Source organism: Castanea sativa, chromosome 5 (genome assembly GCF_040712315.1).
Source record: "Castanea sativa cultivar Marrone di Chiusa Pesio chromosome 5, ASM4071231v1".
NCBI classification, from domain to species: Eukaryota; Viridiplantae; Streptophyta; class Magnoliopsida; order Fagales; family Fagaceae; genus Castanea; species Castanea sativa.
This window is the reverse complement of record NC_134017.1, coordinates 2,750,759-2,757,955: the sequence shown is the minus strand read 5'-3', so window position 1 is coordinate 2,757,955 and position 7,197 is coordinate 2,750,759. Positions and strand designations below refer to the sequence as shown.

The following is a 7,197-nucleotide window of genomic DNA, read 5'->3' as shown; positions in this document are numbered from 1 at the left end:
TTTGGTTTCTATCTGATCTCAGTCTTGCCACTTCACTTCAATCAGTTTTTGGGTTTCTATCTGATTCTTGAATAGTAGTAAGTGAAGTGGGTGAAGAGGAAGTAGCAATGTTGACAACAGAAGTTGATGACGACGAGGAGGCCATTGAAAAAAAAAAAGATGTATGTCACAATAGCTTTGATAAAATGTAAAATTAGATAACTGAAATTGTTTCAAATTGTTTCCTTACACGGTTCAAGGCATTTTCATATATAGGAGAGTTTGTTACAAATTCAAAAATGTGAATACATTTCAGATATACAAATTCGGATATACCTCTAGCTCATCACTTAGATACAAATTCAAATGTGATTCTATCTTATCCTAATCCTATCTCATCACAATCCTAAACCTATCTTATCATATCTTATTCAAATATGATTCAAATATACAAAATCAAATACGGATCATCTTCTATCCTCGGCAACTACAGCTAAATCCTTAACAGTTGATTAGCTCTTTGAAGTATTTCTCAGCAAGATCTTCAGAGGCAATATTTTGCTCAGGCAAGGGTGTCACCAATCCCTCTGCGAGCCACAAATGGAGCAACTTCCTAACAGGAATCTGAAACGCTCTAGGGAAAAGTCCCAAATAAAGAAAACAGGGCTTTATTTGGGAGGTAGGTCTTCATAGCTAGAAACCAATATATTTTCTTTAAGAAATGCATGCTCAATCACACTGGACCATTCGGTTAAATTTCTGGTTGACAGTAATCCTGCCAATATGACGATTGCGTGAGGTGAACCATCACATTTTCTCAGAATTTTCGCCTTGAGTGATTAACACTGAATCATTTAAGCTATCTTCTGGAATGTGTGCCTTGTTCAATAAAAATTTCCAGCTCTCCTTATCGGTTATTAAGCTTCGTAGCTGTAGATCAAGGAATACTCTTCCCACTAGCAACAATTGCTACATCTTTGTCATGAGTGATAATAACTACCTGTGTCCTCACGCCTGTGTATTGCAAGAGAATTAAAAGCTTGTCAAAATCATTTCGCGTCCGGACATCATCTATGACCATCAAACAAGACTTCTCATTTAAAATTATTTTAAGCATGTTTTCCAAGTCTTGGACTGGAAAAAGCTTATGCTCCCTCTCTCCACCAATGTGTCTCAAGATGTTTACCAAGAAATCTTTGGGTTCAGCATCTTCAGGATATCCCTACCAGACACAGAAATCAAAACATTGCTTAATAAATGATCTGTTATAAACCTTTTTTGTCAGAGTTGTCTAGCCGGACCCGGCTTTACCAGTTACTGCAATTACATCTTGATGAACAAGGTATCGGAGCTGTACTCGAGATAGAAACTCCTGTTCTAGTTCCTCAAGACCAACAAAATATTCAAAATCATCTGCTATACGAAAGATTTTTGGACCTTCTCCTTTCCGACCCGGTGTTGGTTGCCAATTGGATGATTGCCAATTTGATGGTCGCTTAGTTAAAGGATGCCTTCCAGTATCTATGTAAAACGACTTTCGATATTCATCATCCAAGTCTTCTTCGAAAATTTCAAATCTCTGCACTTTGGCAGCAGCTCTCTTCAATTTCCATACCTCAAGGCTGAGAACAGTTTTTTCCTGCAGAGATGTGAAGCTGATGAGAGGGTGCATCATCGTCATCTTAATTAGTAATTTTAGTCCCCACTGCAGCTCAGTTTTCACAAGGAAGGTGTCAATTACATCCTCTATACAGTTAAGACTGCTTGGAAGCTCACTCAGCGAAGATTCAATGATATCAGATCGAACCTTTAGGTTTTTTAGCGTCTCTTATCCACACAAATTGATTCCAGGTCCTCGATGCTCATTGAGACTGTATCTACTAGTAGTTTGCAGTCAGGGAATTGACCTGCAATAAGAAGATTTTGTAGTTTCCCCAAAAAATTTGGAAGACCCACTTCAACAGCCATGGAATCTCAAGCTCTTACTCTTCCTTCCTCTTCTGAAACAAATAACACAAGTAGAACTTTCCTTTTAATAATGAGATTGAAAAAAATAATAATAACAATAATAATAACAAATGAACAAAAGTGGAATACTCACTTGGAAGAGCACTTGCACTTCTAAGTAAAGTCTGTGTGTCGATTTGTCTCTTCCCTTGTTTCTTAAATCTTTACGTAAACAGATTATTTCACGACAGTTTTCACGTCATATGATATGATCAGAGTGCGCAATTTTTAGTAAGTGAAGCAAATTAACTGTTAGCAGAAGAAGTAGACAATGTATTTCAAGAATGTAATTCAGTTTCACTGAGAGTGAAATCTATTTTGCAAAATTAAAAACCCATTAATATATATGTTTGGAACATAGTCTATTTTGCAATCTTATTGTTCATTCCTTGCCATTGCTAGAAAGTATAATATTGAAAAACAAATACTAACACTCTAAAGAAATACTTACAATGATTCAGCCCTTGATCCTCAAGTCCTTTTGCCCAAGAAGCCAAATCTGAATAAGAGAATTTTCTACCAATTTCCAACCAAAATAGAAAAAAGCAAAAATTAGTACAAAACTCCATGACCCATTAAAGAAAAACCAAATCAAAGCAAACCCATTAGCCAAAAAAAAAATACTTACACTCTAAAGAAACTTGAACAACAAAAACTTTAAACCAAAACTGAAAAATAGCAAAAATTAGCACAAAAGCTCCATGACCCATTAAAGAAATACTATATCAAAGCAAACCCATAAGCCAAAAACAAATACTTACACTCTAAAAAAACTTGAACAATAAAAAAGAGGGAAAAAACTATGGTGGTGGCAATAGGTCCTAGTGGAGGTTGATGATGGCCATGGTGGCAATGGGTGGAAGGAAAAAGATGTGTGGTGGTTCTAGAGAAAATGTATCACAAAGAAAAAACTAGGAACAAAGAACAAAGAAAAGAAAAGAAGAGGACAATCAATAGTGAGCCTAAGAAAGAAAAGAGTGGGACACGGAGTGAGTTAATGGAAAGAAAGAAAAAAAAAAGTGTAGGCCAAAAAAAAAATAAAGAGGGAAAAAAAGTGTGGGAACCTGAAATCCAAAAGTTTAGAACATATAGCGACGTTTTCGAAACGTCGCTATAGAGTGTTTGAAAGTGTTTGCTTTAATGAATATCGCGCTTTTTTTTTTTCCCACCAACAGGTGGAGACCATTTGCTGTCATCACTATAGCGACGTTTCCAAAAACGTCGCTATAGAGTGTTTGAAAGTGTTTACTTTAGTCAATATAGCGCTTTTTTTTTTTTTTCCCACCAACAGGTGGAGACCATTTGTTGTCATCACTATAGCGACGTTTTCGAAAACGTCGCTATAGAGTCTTTCTTTTTTAGCCACATGCTCAGTACATTTTCTTTAATCACTATAGTGACGTTTTAATAAAACGTCGCTATACACGAGATATGCGCTGCTAAAACTATACTTCTTGCGACGTTTTAAGAAACGTTGGTATTGTTTTGAGCTACAGCGACGTTTTTTAAAAAACGTCGCTAAAATCTCAATCTTTAGCGGCGTTCTTAGAAAACGTCACAGTATGCCACTTATAGTGGCGGATTTAAAAACGTCACTAAAAAAAACGCCGCCTAAACCCAGATTTCTTGTAGTGTGAACGCGTGGTTAGTTTTTATTGGTGGAGTATAGAGTAGCGTAGGAAAAGTAGGACAAAATATTTGAACTCATATATATATATATATATATATATATATATATATTTTATTCTTGTTCTTATCTCTATGTGATTGCTCACCCAGGTAATTTTCTATCAATTATTTACATTTTTAATATCTTCCACTTGCCTTAGAAGATTAAATAACGAGGACGCCATAGCTGCTTGGGCAGCACTTTTAATTCAGCCTCAAAGAATATTAAAGAATAATAATATGTTGCACTTCAAAATTGCAAACTTTTACTAGGAATATTAAAAAAACAAAGTTTATATGACATCTCACAAATTAATGAACAATTAATTTAAAAGAGTTAGAAGATAATGAAATAATATAATATAATGCAAATCATAGTGATGGTCAAATATATAGTATAACCATTCTTACTCCGCGAAACTAACTGCCGCATGCAGTTTTGGTGTTGGCGTGTGAGTGTATTCTCTTATCTAATCGTCTAATTCCCCTATATGTGTGTATGTGTTTTTCTAAAAAAAAAAAAAGTATCATTTATAACAGACGTTTCTGCAAATATTCTGTCCTACTTTTCCTACGCCATAGCTGCTTGGACGTCATAACTAGTAAAAGTTTGCAAACTCAACTCTTATTATTATTCTTTTTTTTTTAGAAGTGCAAAATTCACAATATTTTTTACAACAAATCCTAGGTTTTAAGTTGCTTTTTGTTTTCTATTTGAAAATATCACTATAATTATTTTTTGTCATTAATAACAATCTACTACTTACCATTAATTGTAAAAGTGTTGTGAAAAATATTGTGAACGTTGCATTTTTAATTGTTTTTTATTTGGTAAAAAAAATATTATTTTATTTATTAATTATAAATAACCCTATTACTTAAAGTGTAGGGGCCTTTTTTTTTTTTACTTGGGGCCTTAGGCGACTGCCTTTCTTGCTCTAACATTCAGCTGGCACTGTATGTGTGTGTGTGTGTATATATATATATATATATATATTTATGTGTAGTCAATAAGTCTTATAGTAGATTGGATGACAAATGTTGATAATCCAATCCCTGAGAAATTTACAAAAATTAATTATCAAATCATTATTGAAAATTAATTGTCGTCATAATTCGATACACTTTTTTTTTTTTTTTTTGGCGTGAGAACAGAGTAGGATTTCAATGTGGTTGGATTTTGATCCACAATTTTGAGACTTTCTTGGAGTGGGAAACCGAACAAATAGCCTTATCTATACTAGGTTATTTTATTATTTTTAATAAAATTAATTGCTTAACTAATATTTTGCAGTCTTTTTCTAAGTGGGAGCTTTAGGCAATGGCCTAAGAAAGAGTGGTCTTGCCTATGAGTTGGATTGGACCAGATGAATTATGTTTGTATATCTTGAAGTTCTTTACTGTACCAAAGAAGGTTTTATTATAAAAATCTATGGCCAAAATATATTTCTGTTCTAAATATTAGCCTATGAGTGATTTTAGTATCTGAAATTTAAAGTGATCTCTTTTAACTTTTAATAAAATGTCATATTAACAGATACTCATAGGGCAATGGTTAATAAACCATAATAGGAAATTTTTTACATCACTTTGATGAGAAGTATAAAAAGTAGTCAACAATCTCAATAAAATATTTCTAAAAATAACTCCCAAACTAATGTCCTAAAGTAGGGGTGTCCACGGGTCGGGCTGGGTCGATTTTCAACCCAGCGTGAACTCGACCCACCGGCGGCGGGTGGACAGAAAAGTGACCTGAAATCAACCATCGGCGTCAATCGGTCGGGTCGGTTTTGGGTTCTGGTGGAGATCGGGTTTGTTTAGGTGGAGATCGGGTCGTCGCCAAAGCTGCAAATCATCGCCGGAATCTGCAAATCATCGCCGAAAAATGTAAAAACTCACCAGATTTGCATCAAAATCGCCGGAATCTACATCAAAATCAGTGAAATCTGCTGGGAATGGCCAGATCTGGCTAAATCTCACCAAATATGTTTGAGAACTCGCTGGATCTCCTCGGATTTGAGCGTGATTTCGCCGGATTTGTATAGAACCTTCGTCGGGTCAGGTGGCTTGGGTTTTGGAGAAGAAAACCCGCCACTCGACCTGCCAGCGTCGGGCTTTGGGCGCGGAAACCTGAAACCGACCGACGGGAGCATCGGTTCGGGCTGAGCTCGGGTGGAGATCGGGTGAGTTGGTCAGTCCAGCGGGTCACGGTCAGGTCTGGACACCCCTACCCTAAAGGCATTTGTTAATATTTTCCTTTAAGAAACTTTGATCTTTTTATATTAGGTATACAATATTAGTGGAAGTCTCTCAAAGTAACGAAGTTGAAAAATTAATAACATAACTAAGTCTAAACTCATTGACTTAATCTTTTGGGTTAAGTAAATTATTAATTAAAGTTTCCTCAAGGCGTAATCTCAGTCGATAAAACACTTGAAAGCCATCGGTTCGAGTCCGCTAAAAACTAAGTGCTATTATTATTTTAAACTAAAATAGCTGGTCGGCCAAATTTTAAGAAGTATCTATCAGTATATTTAAGCCAAAACCAATATCATTATTTTGCAGTGGAATGACAGAAATTTTGTACACAAATTAGGTACAGCAATGATTTGAGAATGACGCTAGAACTACACTCTCAACTATCTATAGGTCAATACAACCACATCCTCTCTCACACTCTCTATCATATTTTCAATGGGACCACTCAATTGTACAGGCAGCTATCAAAGCTTTGATATTTTTTCCATCTTTTTTTTCTAACTACGCCCTCAAGGGCCTCTCTCTCTCTTTGTGTGTTGCTTCTTTTGCTTCACAATGCAGTACACAAAGCAATGTGAGAGAGGTGTGAGTGACTTTATCTTTTTTTCCTGAATGATAAGGACGATAAATAAATTATAGATATATAAAAATAAAAAATAAAAATTTAAAGAGATAAAGGATGATAAAATGTGTACCCCACCACCTCCTTTACTCATTTTGTCTATGCATTTGACTAACACGCAATCCAAAGCAAATGAAAGAGCTTCCTCAACTACGAAGCAACCACAGTAAAAAAAAAATGTTATTAATAAAGGTTGGCTCGCATTTCAGACAAGTCTGATCGGTGATCATTTTCTTTGTTTACTATTGTCATGAATCAAAACAACTAATGTAGATCGGTAATAAGTTTCAATGGCCCCTAGGCCCCTAGGCACCCTGCCCCCCACCCCCTATCCTTTATCATTGATTAATGTTTATGTCACATGGGTTTCAGTTCAAAACCTTTTGAATTCAGTGCAAAATGTGTTCGTTAGTACTAGAAAAGTTAATGCAAGCTGTAAGATCATTCACAGTAGTGGAGTTAAAAATTTAGCTTTTTAGCTCTATAAAAAGTTATTTTATCTATTTTACCTATATATTTTACAAAATATGCTGCAGCAGTGGATTTATTTTAACTTTCAATACAATAAAATAGTATAAACCTCACAATAAAATAATATATCCACTATAATAAAATAATATATTTATCACAATAAATAACAATCACAACTAACCGCAACAGCT

At 34.9% G+C, this 7,197-nt stretch overlaps 1 long non-coding RNA gene across 1 annotated transcript; it reads right to left on the bottom strand.

Moving 5' to 3' along the window:
- Positions 1 to 220: 220 nt before the first annotated feature.
- On the bottom strand, positions 221 to 2,883 carry LOC142637293 (uncharacterized). The gene is made up of 4 exons (XR_012844596.1): positions 2,748 to 2,883; positions 2,615 to 2,654; positions 2,081 to 2,502; positions 221 to 1,979 (listed from the first exon to the last, which is right to left on the bottom strand). It is a non-coding gene; the product is annotated as an uncharacterized LOC142637293 (long non-coding RNA).
- Positions 2,884 to 7,197: the final 4,314 nt, after the last annotated feature.